Source organism: Falco punctatus (assembly GCF_963210335.1).
Source record: "Falco punctatus genome assembly, chromosome: 7".
In the NCBI taxonomy this organism is placed as follows: Eukaryota; Metazoa; Chordata; class Aves; order Falconiformes; family Falconidae; genus Falco; species Falco punctatus.
Window position 1 is genome coordinate 60223548 of NC_137587.1, and position 17891 is coordinate 60241438.

Sequence of the window (17891 nt, forward strand, 5' to 3'; positions counted from 1 at the left end):
TTTGTGCATAAATATTCACCCAATTTTAGAAAAAAATCACCCAATTTTGAATGTTATAGTAGATTCAAATGGGAATGGTATTTTGCTAAACACAGTTAGCAATTTTTAAAAGATGTGGGGTTACATAGTTTAAAAATGATTGACTGACTAGATGTTTATTTTGTATTTCTGTAAATCCAGGCTTGTCTGTGATGCTGAAACCACATATCCCTTGTTACTTCTCTTGCACAAAGTCTCCATTAAAGACAATGAGAAATAACTAAGATATGTTCCTTAAAACTGCCGTTCCAAGTTCTTCTGTCCTGTTGACTGATTGCAGATGACTCTAAGCATAATGGAAATTTTATCACTGTAGTTCCCATTCTAGCAAGACTGGCATAGCAACCAACATTTTTAAAAAATAGTTTTTCTTAAGTGTTCAGTTGAGCTGGAATGCAAACACACTCTTTAAAGCTACAGTCATCAAAAGCATCACTTCAGATAGACTAGTTAACTCTAGTTGAGTCTGGTGACATTCCTGCTCATGCAAAAAAAAAGAAAATGATAGAAAAAGATGTGGGGTTTTTATTTAAATTCTTATGAGTAACAATGAATATTAGTTTTGAACCAGAATTCGTATTTATTTCGCATTTGCCCATAAAATATCTCCAAACTTCCGCATTTAAGAAAATATGTAGTATTTTCACTGAGGGACTTCACTTAGGTAACTCTACCTGAGAGAAGCACCTGGAGGAGCGTCTAATTTTTTGAGTGACAACCATACCTCTCTTGCCAGGCACAAATTTTCATGAGTGGGATCACTACTCATAAAAGTAAAGGTGCACCAGACCCGTCATTAATGTAGCGTAGTACAGAGAAACCTGCAGGAACAGGATGGTGGAGACAGCAAGTGTGGGGTCACAGTTTCTGATCTAGATTAGACTGGTGGTGACTGGAAACACTTTTATCTCCTCACGTGGTCTCTGAGGTTGGGTTTTGCTCTGTTTTTATTCCTGGTCACAGAATTTGCCTTATGGTCACTGGTGATGAGCACGGATGTCCACAGGTGTAGCCTGGAGGCAGTGGCAGAATCGGAGCAGAGACTGGAGTTCCCGGTTCTCCCCAGGGAACTGCACAGGCAGGGTGAGCAAGAAGTGAGCTGCAGCTGCTCTGGGGCCCAGCTGCAGGCTTTTATAGCCATGCCAGGTAGCAAATTGCTCGGCATGTCGCTGAAGGGGTTGCAGTTATGGGGAAGCAGAGCAGCCGAGTCTGACTACCAGCAAAGCCTTTGTTCGTGGTGTCTGGGCAGCAGCGGCTAGCTGAGCCTGTGGCTGGGGATGTCCTCTACAACTCTCAACATGTTCTCTTTGCTCTTGCCACCATCCTGACCCACGATGCTCTTGGTACTCTGTTCCCTGAGCTCTGGTTCCCCCAGGACTACTACCATTGCCTTGTGGCACAGGACTCTGAAACGTGCATTTGTACCCTTAGACACTACAGATACGTTTTCCCTAGAGACCTAAGCCAGGACTGATTCTTGGACTTGGCTGAAAAGTTAAAGGTGTTTAACCCCTCTTCCCAAATATCAGGTTTGAACTTCCCAGGTATTGCCATGTTTGCTTCACCACGTTATTGAGTCTTAAACATTTTTGAGTATCAGAGATTACGAGGGAACAAATAAATAAAGGAATTATCAAGGTAAAATAACAAGTGTGAGAAACTTTCTCTGCCTGCTGTTCATTAAATGGGGCTGCACTTGATGATGTTGCTCAGTATTTCTCCTTTTTTCAGCAGCCTTATATTTGTGCATTGACATAGCGTGAGATACTCCACCACTGTTAAGCCTTTTGCTTTCTCTAGAGACCGACATTTAACCTCAGAGTTGTTCAGCCACAGGTTTTAGATCTGGAAGCTGTGTTTGTACTTGGGTTTGCCACACACAGCAAGTCTGTAGCAGGTTGTGAATTCCTGGGGTAGCTGGGGATGTTCGTTATTGTCTGAGAAGGAAATGCTGCTGCTTTTGAAATTTTATCTGTGTCCTCTGAGAAAGGATCTTTTTATATACCCAAAGGGATAAAACCTTTCAGCTAAGGTCTTCCAAAAAATGAATGCTGTACTCCTCCTGCTGGGACCTTGTATTAAAGAAGGGAACAGATGTTTCGTTTGGTTTCTTTTATCACGCAGAAATCAATGAAGTAGTAATATAAAGTCAAGATTTTGAAAATGTGCAAAGCAAACTCATGCACTTACACTGGGCATTCTTTAAAATGCTTGAAGGCCGTTAGCGATTTTTTGGCCTTAGTCTTGATGTGCCCTATTTGGGGCACTTTGAGAGGGACTCAATAGTCTTAAAATGCTGAACAGCCTTTCTTGACAAACTGGGGGTTCTGGGTGTGTCACATCCTTCACAGAAATCACTGGTAATAATCAAGAAATAAATACTGGCTCCAGTATTTATGCCCTGTCCTTTATGAATTCTCTAAGCAGTTTCCTCCTCTGCTTTCAGAACTGACAGAACTGTTGGGAGTGGTTTGGAAAATGGCAGGGTTGTTTGGGCTAGGAAATGCTGCGGTCTGAAAATAAAATCAGGGGGCTTAAGTACGCTCTTAGAGGGAGGTGAAGTAGGAAAATAGGAAAATAAGAAAACAGTTTGGATTCAGTTTGACGTTTTCTTTTATAATACTTGCCCTCCATCAGCTCGTGCAGCAATAGTAATTTCTCAGCACAATGTCAGGTACATAAAGAAATGTGACAGCCTTGCCTCCTAACTCAGGCTGTCTGCTAGAAATTATCATTAATTTTCATTATTATTATTACAACTAACCAAGTCCAAGTCTGATCCCACTCCAGTGGCACTGAAATGGCAAAAATCCCAGTCACATCAACAATATAGGCTTAGGTCTGAAGTTCCATTATTTTAAGAAATCCAGTGGTGATTAGTGACTGTAGTTCTCTTATTGTACCTGAGATTTATGTTCTGGTTTTTAATGGAGTGTGTTAAATGAGGACCTGTAAAATAGTCGCTACTATGAGAAAAATAATTTAATGTGATTTTAGAGTTTTGATATGTTACCAGATGTAGCCACTCAATCAGTAAAACAGCTTTTCTTGGACAGCTTTCCGCTCCAGTGGATAAACTTCCATAATTATCCTGCCACCACAATTAAAAAAATATCTACACTTCCTCCTTCTAGTTTGTTCAAGCTGATGAAATACCGATAAGACGGAGTTTTAGCGCCTGTGACATGTTGTTATCACTTGGCAACGTTCAAATGCAGAATATTTCAAAATCAAATCTGTAAGTCTGCACATTACTTTGAGGAAATGTGTCAACAAAATGCTGTCAGCTCCTTGCCTCTTGACAAGCTGTACAGATTTCAGACTGCTCTGAACCAGAGCTTGTCCATCAAATCAGCAGATATCCTTTTTGGCACTATCGGTAATGCAGTTAGGTTGGTTTGTGGCTCTGAAAAAGGCAGGAAAGAGATTCTGATTGTAACTGAGGCCTAAGAGCTGGTCTTAATTGAGTAGACATGAGCAACCAAAGCTTCTTTCTGATGTATCTGGCAATGAGAAGCAGAAAGCCCTGAAGACTTTCACGCTTTGCTCATTTGATTTCAGACAGGGATGGGGTGCCCTGAATGATAAGAATGGCTAATTGGAAGTTGTTTCCCTCTGCCCTAGAAAAGGAAACAAATGTTTAGAGCGTTTGTTCCAGCTGTGAAGCATCACATGTCTTTATGATTCTTACTGCTGTCATTGTTGTGTGTAATTTTTCTACCGTTTCCAGAGGGACAGCAGTGAAATAGCACCCATTTCCCAGTCTGAGAAAATCCTCTGCTTGCAAGGTACTTCTGCTTGCCATTATCTCCACTTCTTCTGGGTTGGCTTGGCTGGAGAGGTTCAGCTGCTTCTAGTCGTCATTGAAAGAGACTATAAGGCACAGATTCAGCACATTTAATGTTTTACGTGCCAGCTTAATAGATTGTTAAGACTGAAGGATCATATCATGAGTTGAGAGACCGTAGAGTGCCTTTCTCAGTTAACTGCAGATTTACACGTGCCTTGTGTGCATCCTGGTGCTGCTCTTACCCAGTGCCTTTCTGGGCCCATGACCTGCTTTTATTCCCCAAGGTCACTGTGTGTATGCATCTCAAATAACACAAAACTAAAGGCTGATTGTAACCTACCAACTAAAGGTTTGTAGAAAAGTAAGTTGATCTTTTCCAGCATACGGAATCTTAAGATTTGCAAAATTTGAAGTGGTTGAAATGCCTTTGAACAATTACACTTTCAAGTATACTTACTTAAAATGTATGGGCTTTGACTCTTTTGTTGGTAAATTAAATCTTATTTCTTTACATTCTGTGATACCTTGCAGTTTTATTTTTTCTGGAATGAAAGCTCTTTTCATCTGTTCTTCAGTTAGTAAAAGGTAGAAGTCTCTCCCTGAGAGAGAGATTAGCTTTTCTCACTGGAATTTCATCCTGCAGGATGACAGCCTTCTCTGGCACACAGTAAGCTCACCACCATCCACAGTATACATGAAATCATAATCAAAGACAGATGCTTTTGCCTGTTATAAATAATCAGTGCTGCTTGCATAGACCAGGAAAAATCCTTGTTTAGACTGGTCTTACTTTCTTACTTGGACCTCTGTATTTCCCTTGGCCTTCCCTTTTTTTCATCTTTTCTCTGTCTCTAATTCTAGATATTTGCCTAAGGAAATAAAAGGAATGGGGAAAGTAGATCTTGGCACTCTCTGAATTCTCAGTGGATTACCCTATGGAGTGAAATTAAATACACATGACATATAAAAGGGAATAGCCTTTTAATTTATAGCAAAAAATCCCAGTTCACAAGAAATTTGTTCTTTCCTGTTTGTTCATGTGCATGATGAGAACATGTCATATGCTTCTGTGAGGCTGATATAAAAGCTCTTTGTTTAATAGCTTCTTGTAGAGGCATGGTCCTCCCAGCTACAAATTGTCCTCAAGTAGCAGTGAGATTTCTGAGATGTCAGGACTCAGAAAAGAGCCTTTTTGGGGACAGTATTTTCAGCTATCTTTGTGGAAATATTCTGCTCTAGAGGTAGACACCATTAGGGGCTTTTAGCTCTGAGCACTGCACAAAACTCTTCTTTGCTGAGTTTTAATAAGGTTTTCAGCTGCAGTCACCACCCTACCAAAATGCTGCTTATTTAAATTTTCTGCACTGTTCCTGACTAAACAGTATGTGTGAATGTTTTGCTGTGGTGTTTTGTATTCTAGTGTCCAAATTCTTGTCCTTTTTTCTTTTTTTTCAGGAATGTACAGTGCAACGAGGCATGGATTGCAAAAAGAGCATTGCATGACTAACAGGTTGCCGCTACACAGCCAACATCAAGTTCTAATCCTTTAAAAATTCAAACACTGCTGGGTTCGAGCTCTTGCCATGTCCTGTGTTCTTACAGGACTTGGGCAAAGGCATGCCATTAAGAAATGACAGCACTATTTTGCTTTGCAAGAAGGGTCAAACTATGCGCTTGAGGTATCAATTTTACTCCGTTAGATTATTTTGCCGCAGAAGTATGTTTGCAAAGCATGCTGTGGTTTGATCCCAATAAGACTGAATTTGGTAGCACAGCAAATCGTGATCATTCTTACACCATTTATCAGTGAGGCCTTCTAATGCGAAAAATAATTTTAAAAACATCTGTCTAAGAAGGGCTGTTGTGATGTAACAGCAGGATTTTGTTTTTAAAATCCCAGTGGTTTACCGTAGGAAAAAACCACCAACACCAATGGTTTGGTAAGATTCTGGGCTGGTTCCCTTCTAAGAGAAGCAACGTTTTCTCCCAAGAGGTCAGATTTGCTCATGATAAAGTGGGGGTTGAGAAGTGCTTTTTTTTTCTCTCCTCTTTTTTTTCTTTTTCTTTTTTTTTTTCTTTCTTTTAAAACATATGGGCTAATTCCAGTATTAACAGCAAAAACTCTTATTTTACCATGGTAAAAAAGAAATTGCTATGGTTGCTTGCTCATGAGTATTTATAGTTTTCTGCTTTACTGAATATTTTCCTCCTCTGCACAAGACCATAAATATGTTGTAGGGCAAAGGAAGGCATGATCAGCTTGCCTTTGACACATAGGCTCTCAAGCTTGTTGACATTAGTCACATTAATTAATCTTTTTATAGACTATAGGTTTTCTTAACAGAAGCATAAACCAATTCAAGCAATTAATCCACTCATCTGAAAAAAACACCCACTCCTGGCATTAAGATGACTTATTGATACCTGTTGCCAAAAAAAACATGTCAGATAGGTCAGATGTAGTTAAACTGGCTTTTAGATTTCTGTGCGTGGCAATCAGGCTTTCCTTATCATAATTTTGCCCAGTTTTCCAGTTCTCTGGGAATAATTAAAAAATACAATAATACAGATCTAATGAACTCAAATCCCTCAGCTTCAGCTGCTTTGCTAATATTTTTTCCCCCTTCTGCAGTAAGAAGGATCTGACTGCATTCAGCCACTTATATTTTCCTCTGATTTAATATACTATCTGTGAGGGGCATGTGCAAGGAAAAGCTGAAATCAGTCTATATTTGTAGACTGGCTCTATCTTTTGCAACATGTTCAACTTCGACACCGTTCTCTGATGATACAGTTCTGGGGAAAGAAAATCCTATGGAGCAAGCTACATGCTCGGACTGCCGCTGAAACTCCTGCTCTATCTGGAATGCCACAGAGTCTTTCTGAAACCTTTGTCTTAGAATGTGGCATGTTTCCTGATAGTTGATACTCTGTGTTTTGGATAAAGTCATGGCAGAAATATCACAGTGAAAAATTTCCCAGTGGATATTTACACCCATTTAATCATCCATTGGAGAAGTAAGGCACGTATCGCTGGTGATATGAATGCTGTGTGTTGACTTTCCAGCTCTACTGGCTGTAGCTTAATCATATGTCTAGGTTAATAGAACCAAAACATAAATTGTGCTCCATTGTCTGAAAGAGGCTTCCTTTTTCCCCCACTCCTTCCCTTTTTCTTCCTTTCCGCCCTGTTGTTTGATTTCTCTGTCTGATAAAATGAGAAACTAGAATGGAAGCGAGTTAAATCACTTTATTAGGGAACGCTGCATTGTACTGTCTTTGGATCACAGTTGCAAATAGAAACATCCTGTCCAGAGGCGTGAATTTCACTAAAATTTTGCATAAAATCCATTCAGTTAAACCAATGTAGCATGTTTAAATCTTTGTTCTTGTAGATGCAGTAAACCCAGCTGATAAATATTTTAGGGCAACTCATGCAGATACTAGATTAAGGTAAACTGCTGAAGGAAGTTTTATTACAGTTTATGCTTTTGTGATCGACCAGCACAAGCTACATCACTGTAAGCCGTCTGTAAACAGTCTGCATATCCAATCTTTTTTGAGGCTCTCTTCCATCAAAACCAGGCAATATAAGAGTGTCCTTTGCAGTGCACTCTGTGCCACTGAAGCAGTCCATTAGACTGATTTTGTGAGCACACAGAAGGTATAAGCACTTACTTTCTACTTAGTACTTGTGTATTTGACCTGATGCACTGTTTGCAATCCTTTCAATTAATGCCACTTGAAGTCTAATTCCTCCTTCCCCTCACCCAATGGAGGATAACTGTAAATCAAAACCCATGCAACTGTGTTTCATCTTAATACATATTACACCATTGAGAAGCCTGGCTTAATGTTGCTAATCGGTAGCCAGCTCGTCTGCACAGAAAAAGTGAGTACAAGAAAAAAATCCACTCTTTGTACACAGGAGTGCAACATTGAGGATTTCAGTAGGGATACTGTAAATAAAAAGCTCATTACAAAAATAACCATTCATGAGGTGTCTAAGGGTATTCCATTCTCAAGCATGAGTTAAGTTAGCCTCTAGTGCTTTGTTGAAGCTAGGATGTCTAGGACTATGTAAGCCCGCTTTGGTTTCTGTGATGTGCACAAGTCCACGCTACAAAGCCAATTTGAAGAGAGTGGTATGGAGGACATGCCAGAGTCAATAGATCAGAGCAAGGTGGGTGGCTGGCAGTGCAGATATCTTCAGCTGGTTTCTGAGATGTGTTCATGTGTATGCATGTGGATGTGTGTATCTAGGCTTCAGAGGCAGGTGTGGCTCAATGGCAATGGCCAAGAGCAGAGACAGAGACAATACTAGACCGATGAGGAACAAAGATAGAAGGCAGCATGGGATGGATCTGATGCAAATAGTCTCAGAGCTGGGTCTGGACCAGCCTTCTTTTGTTGTTTACTGAGGGAATGAGCTCTCTCCAGCACATTTTATATGAAGTCCCTTCTGAACACGAGGAAGAACTTTACCTTGAGGGTGACAGAGCACTGGAACAGGCTGCCCAAGGATGTTTTGCAGTCTCCTTCTCTGGAGACATTCAAAACCCACCTGGACACAACTCTGTGCAACCTGGTCTAGGTGAACCTGCTCTAGCAGGGGGTTGAACTAGACAATCTCCAGAGGTCCCTTCCAACCCTGACCATCCTGTGATTCCGTGATGATATCTCTGTCTTTTCAAAAAGTCAGCCTCTGTCATCTGCTTTAGGTATTAAAATGGCCTTTCTTAGTCGTTCCTCATCTTGGCAGTTTTCAGTAGGGCTGCCAGGAAAGCTAAACCCCTCTTCCTCAGCCTTCGAAAGCACAATCAGGGAGCTAAGAGATTGGGGATTAGTCTTGCTAATAAATGTGTACAAGAGAATGCCTTTGGGGATTTCTGTTTTTCTAACTATTTGCTTTAAAGGATTATGAGTTTCTACCCTCCCCTAGTGAGACAGTTGGAGTTTGCCTCATCCTCCAGTGCATTGTGGAGGGGAAGAGAAATTATCCAATCAGTCCGCTTTTGGGCTTTCTGAAGAGCTTTTTTCCCCACGCTATTTTGGCAGTCACAATCTTTTGCTTTCCAAGGGCACTACTGAGACACCCACCATCCCCTGAGGAACTGTAGTCAGTACCATCTGGTACCTCCAGGGGATACGGCAGGGACAGTAGCTCTGTCAAATTAATGTGGGTTAAGGTGTCACCATCCCTTGGGCTAGCTGGCTGGCTTGCCTTGCAGAAAAGGGTGAAGTTCTCTTCAGTAACCAAAAACCCCTGTGTGACAGCGAGCTTGCGTTTGCACGTATTCAGAGGCCATATTTCAAGTTGCTTTAGGCTCTGTGAGAACGTGCCTGAATGTATCTTTGTTGGATCTCAGCTAGTATACGCTAGAAAGGGAACGGACACTTGAGCAGGTCTGGAATTTCCAGCTGGGGAGGAAGAAGCTGCCCACCAGCCCATCACGCAGTACGTCAACCTCTGTCAAAACCAGGCGAATGGGTTGGGGCTGATCAATGGCTTCATGCTGGCTGCAGTCACTGATTACTCTGAGACTATCCATAAATTATGGTTTTAACAGTAACCTTTTTCAAGAACTTGAAACAATTAGGTGCATAGATTAAAATAACGCGCTGCCACGGTAGTTTTAGGTTGCATGTCTTGAGTATGTGATATTTAGTCTTTGCTGCTGGAAGCCTCCATCTGTGCAAACATTATAACTGATACTGTTCTGAAAGAAATTTGATGAGTGGCAGAAGAGAAATAAGTTAATAAATGATTTGGTTGCACATATGGACATGTAATCTGTAGCCAGATGCATTCAGACATGATTTGATTGTGGGGTTTTTTATATAAGCAGCATGGTAGGTCTTTAGATACCCAGTTACAGGCCTCGGCAATAAAGCTAATATTGCCAAGACCCCACTTTGAAAACCTGCTGTTGGTTTTAGGGTTTTTGTGTGTACAGCATCTCTTTCCTCCTCTTGTGTCTCCATTTTTTGGCTTGTCAGTCCAGCAGCAACCATTTCAGCAGAGGCCCTTTGGATTACTTTGATAAAAACATTCAAAGAGATCAAAGAGAAAGTAAGACTCAGCTGGTGGCCTTTCCTTTTACAGCAGCGGCTTTCAGGGCATGCCTCTGCTGCAGATGTGTGCTGGCAGGGCTGTGTCAAGCCCAGTTTGAGAACGAGTTTGATCCCAGTCCGGCAGATCTGCATATGGAGAAACCCTTGGAGCAGACGCAGTTTTTCTGGCTACGCTGCGTGCACTTGCTTGGTGGGAGTGAGCAATAAATGGGCCTGAGTATCCGTAGTGGTGCAAGCACAGTTTTGTCAGTTTAAAAGGCGTTTGCCCCTAGGAGACCTTGAGCCACCTGCCCGCAGCAGTGCTAGCACGACCCCAGCCCCTGCTCGGAGGTTCTCGCTGCTGTGGCTGTGCTGCGCGGGAGGCGCAGCAGCTGGGGCAAAGGCTGGCGTAGTTCTGTTGGCAAAGACCCTGAAAGAAACGTGGTAAAATAACCCTGGTGTTAAACGATCTTCAGGTTTGGCAACTGCTTTAGCCTGTACTGGCACAGAACCTCTTGCTGAGGCAGGCTTGTTTTTCAGCTGGAATGGGTTTATCCTCTATAGTTTAATTCTATCTCACTTGATGAAAAAACTTTATAGAAAAATATTTTTTTTCTATAATATTTTATATATTTTCTAATATATAAATATTTTATATATTTTATAATATATAAATATTTTATATATTTTATAATATATAAATATATAATAAATAAAATTTTTCTTTTATAGAAAATCAAGACCTTGGTTTCTCCCCTGTAGTTGGGTTTTCAGTCAGTAGAAAGCCTGCTGTGAAGATCAAGAGGAGATGGACCTCTAAATATCACTGGCCTCAGAGGCCTTCCCATTTTTGGTGGAAACGCAGTGCTTCAGTGTTTGCCAGAACAGTTCATAATTCCACTATCCTAAGGAACGTTTCTTCTTAGTAATGACTTGAGCACGTCATTTAGGCACTTAAGAAATGGAAGATTCATTTCTTTTTCAGGATGTTGTGTTTGTAGTGCCAAGGAGATGCATCTGGGGGAAAGCAGTCTCCAGCCTAGACCCTCCAACACTGGAAGGGGGAATAGGGCTGAGTTGGTACCCGGCAGCGGTGCTGACCCAGGTGCACATCTTCTGCTGGAGCCGACATCCAGAACTGCACCTTTGGAACAGAAAAAGAAATGGCTCTGATTTTGGCAGTGAGAGCTGCTATAGGCTTGCATATTTTAAATGAAATTTAGGGTGTGACATTGTTCTCCTCTGCCACAGTCTAGACTAAATTAGTTTTCTTTTAAATTAATTTCTTACTGTGCTACTTTTTTTCTTGTATGGGTACTAAGGATGGTCCAGAATGTTGATTAGATGCTGACTTTAATAGATATTGCTGAACTCCACTATTGTGAGGAGAAAAAAAAATAAAAAATGTAAATGCTCTTTAAGCACAGGGTTTGTTTATTTGGGATTTTTAACAAGAGAAGGTACTTCTACTGAAAAACAAGCATTTACAAATGCTATTATTTAATGCCTGCATCTATTTGAATGAATCTAGAATTTACCCCTTTCCTGGACATATTTTTGCTTTTATTTTACCTAAGGTTTTAAGGTTTACAATGTTGCTAGGTTTACTGGGCTTACAGGAAAGGATTTTTTTAAAGTACTGATTTGAAGTTGTGTTGGGTTTTTTTCCCTCATGTTATAGTTTTAGTTATTTTTAAAGAAGTATCATCTTCCAGCCTGCTTTTGCAACTACCTACTCACTTGGGAGACTGATCCAAAGCTCTCTGAAATCAATGGAAAACCTCCAGCAGGTTTCATGAGCTTTGGCTAAGGCCTTTTTTGAGAGCATGAGAATGAAGGCTTTTTTGGTTTTCACTGTTGATTTCTTAAATCTGAATAAGTAGAAAATTGAGTTTATTACTCAGAAGTGGATCTACAATAACAAAGGACCTGCAGTTCTCCACTGCAAAGGATATAGTTTGGCAAGATGTACAGCAGGTAACTCTTACAATGTGAAAAATGTAGACAACCGGAATTAACTGCGACCAAATGTACCCTGGAACGAAGGCTGCAATTTATAATACAGTCAAGAATGCATTGCAGACTCCTCAATCGATAAGCTAATGAGAAAAAGGTCTGCAATTAATTACAAATCAACTGGGTCAATATCCTGTAAATGAAAGATGTGAAATTGCTAACATTTGGATGAAACTTCTTTGCCAAGTATATTTATAAACCTCATATAAAATATGATATTTATAAAAAGAATAGAAGCTCCTTCACTCTTCAAAGGCAGCACTGTGAATGCTTGATTTCCTTTTGCTCTAAAAGTTCAGCTGAAGTGACTTTATTTCAATAAGCTTTCTTCTGTGTATAAAAGAACAGAAGTAATCTTTTACCTTTAATTTGAGACCTGACAATAAAGTATAAAAGCTATAAACAAGATCCCAGGGTGATGCTACCCATGACTTTATGATGAAAACATCTAAAACGATGAAACTTTGTGGCCAAATGATTCTCCTAGTGGATGGCAGGACCCGAAACGTTCTCATCTGTGATCTTGGTAAGCTAATATGTTGTCACGTTTATAGAAATAGTCCCAAAAAGGGCAGCCAGGGAGTGAGGAGATGGGCTAATACCGGCGCTTGAAGGCAGCTCATCATCTGCACGGGTCTCCAACTTGAAACAGCTCTATGCCTTTATAACTTGCAAATCTGGGAGTGCTGCTTACCTGGAATCCTTTTCATCTGGCAGTGCTGATTTCTTTCATATATGTTTTATAACACTTCTGCTTTTTATTAAAAAGGCAGAGGACAGTCATTTCCAAGGAGGAAATAATACTATTAAACATGTGAATCTCTACTTCCTCTGCAAGATGTTTGTTTTATTACCTTGCTGCTTACTTTTTACTGTCCTTTTTGTGAAGGCAACGGGAATCAGAGGATTACACTGTAATTATATGCAATATTAATGAGACTTTAACTGAGCAATAACTATTCTTGAACTGTAACATATCCGTTGATATTGGAGAATTTTTCTTCATGCAGGTGGACAAAACGCCATTTAAGACATTGACAGTAAAGGAAAAGGTTAGGGCTTTATTACTTAGTTTCCCTCCTGTCTCTTCACTGTAGAGGCTGCAGGACTTAATTTTTACATCATAGGATTTCACAGAGGTGTTACTAGGCTTCCCAGGTTGTCTGTCATTCCTAGGGTTGCTTGCTCATGTTAAAAATCTACCAATCCTGTTTGTTGTTGCAGAAAAGAGAAGATTTTTTTCAATATACAAACAGGATATCAAACTCTGCCCACACAATGTTTCTGGTTTCACCATGGAAGCCCAAACCACAGTGGCCATGGGAGTTCCTGAGACATGATGTGTGAACAGGGTCCCTTTGTTTTCTCCATCTTTCAGGGTAGACTGAGGCTGCACTTTCCAAGTCAGTGAAAGAAAGTATGAAAATGTGGGAAGAGTGATAAAGGATCTGGAAGAGCGTGTTGGAAGTCAGTGAGTGCTGACACACTGAACGAGGGTCTCTTCTCCACAAGGGCCAAATGTCTGGAATGACCCTTAGCAGCTAGTACAGGAATAAGGATATTTACTAACTTTTTTTAGACTTTACAAATTCAGTAGTATGTTGATGCTCAATTTTTCTTTGCCACTGCTTTATTAATTGTTATTTTTTAAGAAAGCCCTCAGAGCTTCTTTTCATTTAATGATAAAACACTAATAAATCAAAGTCTTTTCATTGCTAGTATTCATCATGTAGGCTATTGACTGCAGGCTCAAAACATCAGAATGTTTAATACAAAAATATACTAAGCTTTGAGGTTTTTCTTATATATTGGGAAGGATACAGAGTAAAAAAAAATATAGGTAAGGTACGTAGTATTGCATGATCTTAGAGGAAAAATATGTCTGACAAATTACATCTTAAGAAATGACAGTGGTGACATTTGGCTACTATTATCGTAGCTTCAATTGCAGCTCTTAGAGCTTCTTCTGTGTGCCTTCCATGCAACTATTACCACACCTGAAGTCAAGAATTTTGTGCTGATGTTTGAGGAACATTGAGTTGTTGCTTTTCCACCTCGTGAATCTTGAGGTTTAGATGATCTGTATTTTTTTAACCTCCTTCCTAGATTGTAACAGTTAAGACGTAGTGTCCCCATCTACCCAAGCCTTCAAACCCACATGAGTAGTCCCGTGAGGGCAGCAGTGAAGGAAGCCTTCCTGGAGTCTTGGCTGCTGTGTGGGTTTCATGAGACTTCCATGAAACATCTTCAGTCTGGTCTGTGGTTTTCTTTTAAAGAAGCACATTGCTGAGCTAGGCTAGCTCTGTCAAGGCTAGAAGTATTAAATCACCACCAACATTGCAAGTTTTTAGGTGAGAGAAGCATGGTCTGTCTCCACATGAATGATGTGCTTGGCTCATAGAATGTTTGTTAATTGGAACAAGAGTGGGATCTGTTTCCATTTCTCTTTGTTCTTTCTTGTGCCGCATCTTTTCTTAGCCTGTTCCAACAAAATCTTGGGGGTTTATAATGTATAGTAAAATGTAGATATGTTAGTGTATTGTAATATGTCCATTATTTAAGGCTAGGAAGTAAGAAAACCATAATGGCTGTTCATAATCCCATCAAAGAAAACACTTTTTGGATTTGAAAACATGTCATGAAGGTTGTGTGTTATTACAGCAACTAGAATTTCCTCCATCATTTAACTCTTTCAGTATATTTTGTGTACAGCTGAGAAGTTATCCTGACACTTATTTTTCAGCTCCAGACTTTTAGTACTTCTGTCTTGATCATTTCATCTTTCTAGAGACTCAGTTTTGATTTGAGTTGCTATTTCTCATTTGCAGTGACAGTGAGACATATTAGTCAGCCTCACCTGGAAGAGGAATTAATTACATAATTTCCAAGTATAGGCTGGTTTTTTTAAAAAAAAACCACAAAATTAAACAAAATGAATGAATTCTATTTTAAGATAAGATAATATTAATATAACACTGACAAATATATTATTGTTTTAGTCAAAATGCTTGGTGTCACTGGCGGCAGCTGGGGTTTAACCCCCACCAGCAACCAAGCCCCACGCAGCTGCTTGCTCACTCCCCCCACAGTGGGATGAGAGAGAGAATTGGAAGAGTAAAAGTGAGAAGACTCGTGGGCTGCAATAAAGACAGTTTAATAGGTAAAGTAAAAGCTGTGCACAGAAGCAAAGCAAACCAAGGAATTCATTTGCTGCTGCCCATGGGCAGGCAGGCGTTCAACCATCTCCAGGAAAACCTGGCTTCATCACACATAACAGTTACTTGGGAAGACAAACACTATGATGCCAAATGTCCCCCCTTCCTCCTTCTTCCCCGAGCTTATGTACTCAGCGTGATGTTCAATGGTATGGAATGTCCCTTTGGCTAGTTCAGGCCAGCTGTCCTGGCTGTGTCCCCTCCCCGATTCCCATGCCCCTCCAGCCCGCTTGTTGGCAGGGCCAGAGAAACTGGAGTCCTTGTCTTGGTACAAACATCACCCAGCAACAACCAAAACCATCAGTGTTATCAGTGTTCTTGCACCAACTCCAAAACACAGAACTGCACCAGCTACTAAGAAGAAAATTAACTCTCTCTCAGCTGAAAGCAGGACAGTAGTGATTCAGATACCTGCAAATTACCAGGGAAAATGCCTACATTTCATATTCATAGAGTTAGCACTGCAGAGCTAGTAGTGCTCCTATTTCAAACACATTCCACCTGCTCAGGACGTTGCAGATAAATTAGAAATGTCTATAAAATCTGTCCAGCAACAAATTCTGTTACAGTAACATTAGCTGATTTCCATTCAATCTGGAAAAGCATAATCTTTTTCTTTGTCTGCATTTTCTTCATTAGATAGTCAAATGAAATCTAAACATATGAAATCTGCATTACTATGGGTATATTTTTCCATTAAGCTACAGAAACTAATTGGCAGAGAAATTAGATTTCACATACAGTCTTTTGAAAAATCCAAAACATAAAACGAACACAGCAAAATAAACACAATCAAACAAAACCTGCTAGCAGTTTTACATAAAGATATCTGCAGTTTTAGTCAACTAAAGAATGCTGCCTCCACAGCTCCGTTGTAGGCCGCACTTCATGTCATTTGACTTCAGTTAATCATTTGGTTTCCTAAGTGCAAATGCATTATGACAATAATCAGGTTTTAATTTAAGTGCATTCCTTAGTGTATCAAGTCCAGCAGTCTTCCTTTCTTCCTTCCAATGTGGCCTTTTGGGGGAAAGTGAGTGTAATGCCATAGAATTTTTTTCTTTGTCTTTGTTTGTTCAATTTTTCTGTTAGGGACAGACTCTGAACCTTTTGTCAACCATTAGTATAATAACTCTATTGGCATTAATTGGTCTCACAGGGTCTGTAAGGAGGAGGAGAATGGGGTCTCAGTATCACCTTTGTAAAGAATTTGTAAGTGATGCAGCACAGATGAGTTGAGAGAGCTGGGAGAGGGAGACACCCTGAAAAACATGAAGCTTGTGGTAACTCCTTGTCTGATGTTATGTACTGCTCTTTCAAGACTTAGCAGTGGTCAGTTGTTGTTTTTTTTTTTAAAAAAAAAGGAAAGAAAATACTTATTGCAGTTTTAAAGGCTTCTTGCAATTTTTTGTTTTGAAAATTCTGAGACATACTGTAGTATGGCCATTTAATAGCTGAACAGATGACAAAATATAAAAATTATCGAAGCAACCTCTTTGGTGAGGTTATCTCTCACCATACAGGCATGTTCTATCTAAATCTCAAAGATAATGCAACATTTTCTTCTCCAAAAAGATGAGAAAAAAGCACCTATACATGGCCCTTGTCTGTTAGATATGTTGTCTGTTACATATTCTTCATTTCCAGCAAGGGAAGTGACTTTTGTGTTGGCAGTTGACATTAAGCAACAAGTAGTGCTCTGGACAGCAATGAGCCTCTCTCTCCAAGAAACATCTGCTGCATGGGGAAGGCATGCAACGCAGAGTGTGTCCTAAGCGTATTGCTTATATCTGCTGGGTTTAGTTAAAATAAATAGCAAGATAAGATTTCGTGCTTTGATTTCCAAGTCTGCTGTTACTTTGATCCATCACCTTGGTCAATTCAGATTGGTTTACCTAGCTGTAAAATGTGTTCCATAATATTTACTTGATTTACTGTGATTAAATCTTCTGTTATTAGTTTAGGTCCCCTTTGTTCTAGTTATTGTATACATTTATAAGAAATCAAAGTCTGCTTCAGGGAAGGCATTACCTTCATAAATAATGTAGGCAGAGGCAGCAAGAAATTCTAGGGTGAATTAGGGGAAGCTGGGCAGCTGGAACACAGATAAATAACATGCCTGTTTTCGCAAAGAAAGTTGGGATGTGTTGGATATTGAACCAGTATCTAGTAATTCATGAATGTGTTATCTGCTCTTTCTTCTAAAGGGGCTAACAAATTTTTTGACAAATTGTTAAAAGGTTTTCTGAAATCCATGAAGGCTTCCAGAAATAATTATATAAACCATACATGTGTTTTATTTGAACTGTACAAAGTAACCCATATAAAAACAATATCTGGTAGGACTCGGGGTTTTAAAACCTGTATTTTATCAAATTGACAAATGGAGAACTTTGTATTTTTTTAAATTAAAACAAGAGCCAATTTATCACTGATTTTAATATAAACTAACTTTTGCACTTTCCTCCTTGCATGGCCTCACATAATTTCTGGAATGGTTTTTAGGAGTGATGCAGATTTATTTAAATATTGTATCTGGAGTCAAATACTCCTTCTGATTTAGCTTTTAAGTTAAAAATACAATATTCGTGAGTCATACTCAGGCAGGCCTATCACAAAGCTCAGAAACTGTTGTTCAGTTCCTACAAAACAGCATTGTAGCAGTGTTATACATGGGTTGCTTGAGACTACCTACAATTTTTTTTATACAAGTACAAATACAAAGTTTGCTGCACAGAGCACTCCTGGATTTTCAAAGTGTCCTGACACAGCGTCGC

General features: G+C 39.8%; 1 long non-coding RNA gene across 1 annotated transcript in view; it reads left to right on the forward strand.

The window, feature by feature from the left end:
• LOC308067089 overlaps positions 1 to 16464 on the forward strand; it is a 37660-nt gene extending 21196 nt beyond the window's left edge. The window contains exon 2 of the long non-coding RNA XR_013929444.1: positions 1 to 16464. This exon is cut by the window's left edge and continues 12809 nt beyond it. This is a non-coding gene — a long non-coding RNA (uncharacterized lncRNA).
• The last annotated feature ends 1427 nt before the right edge of the window (positions 16465 to 17891 follow it).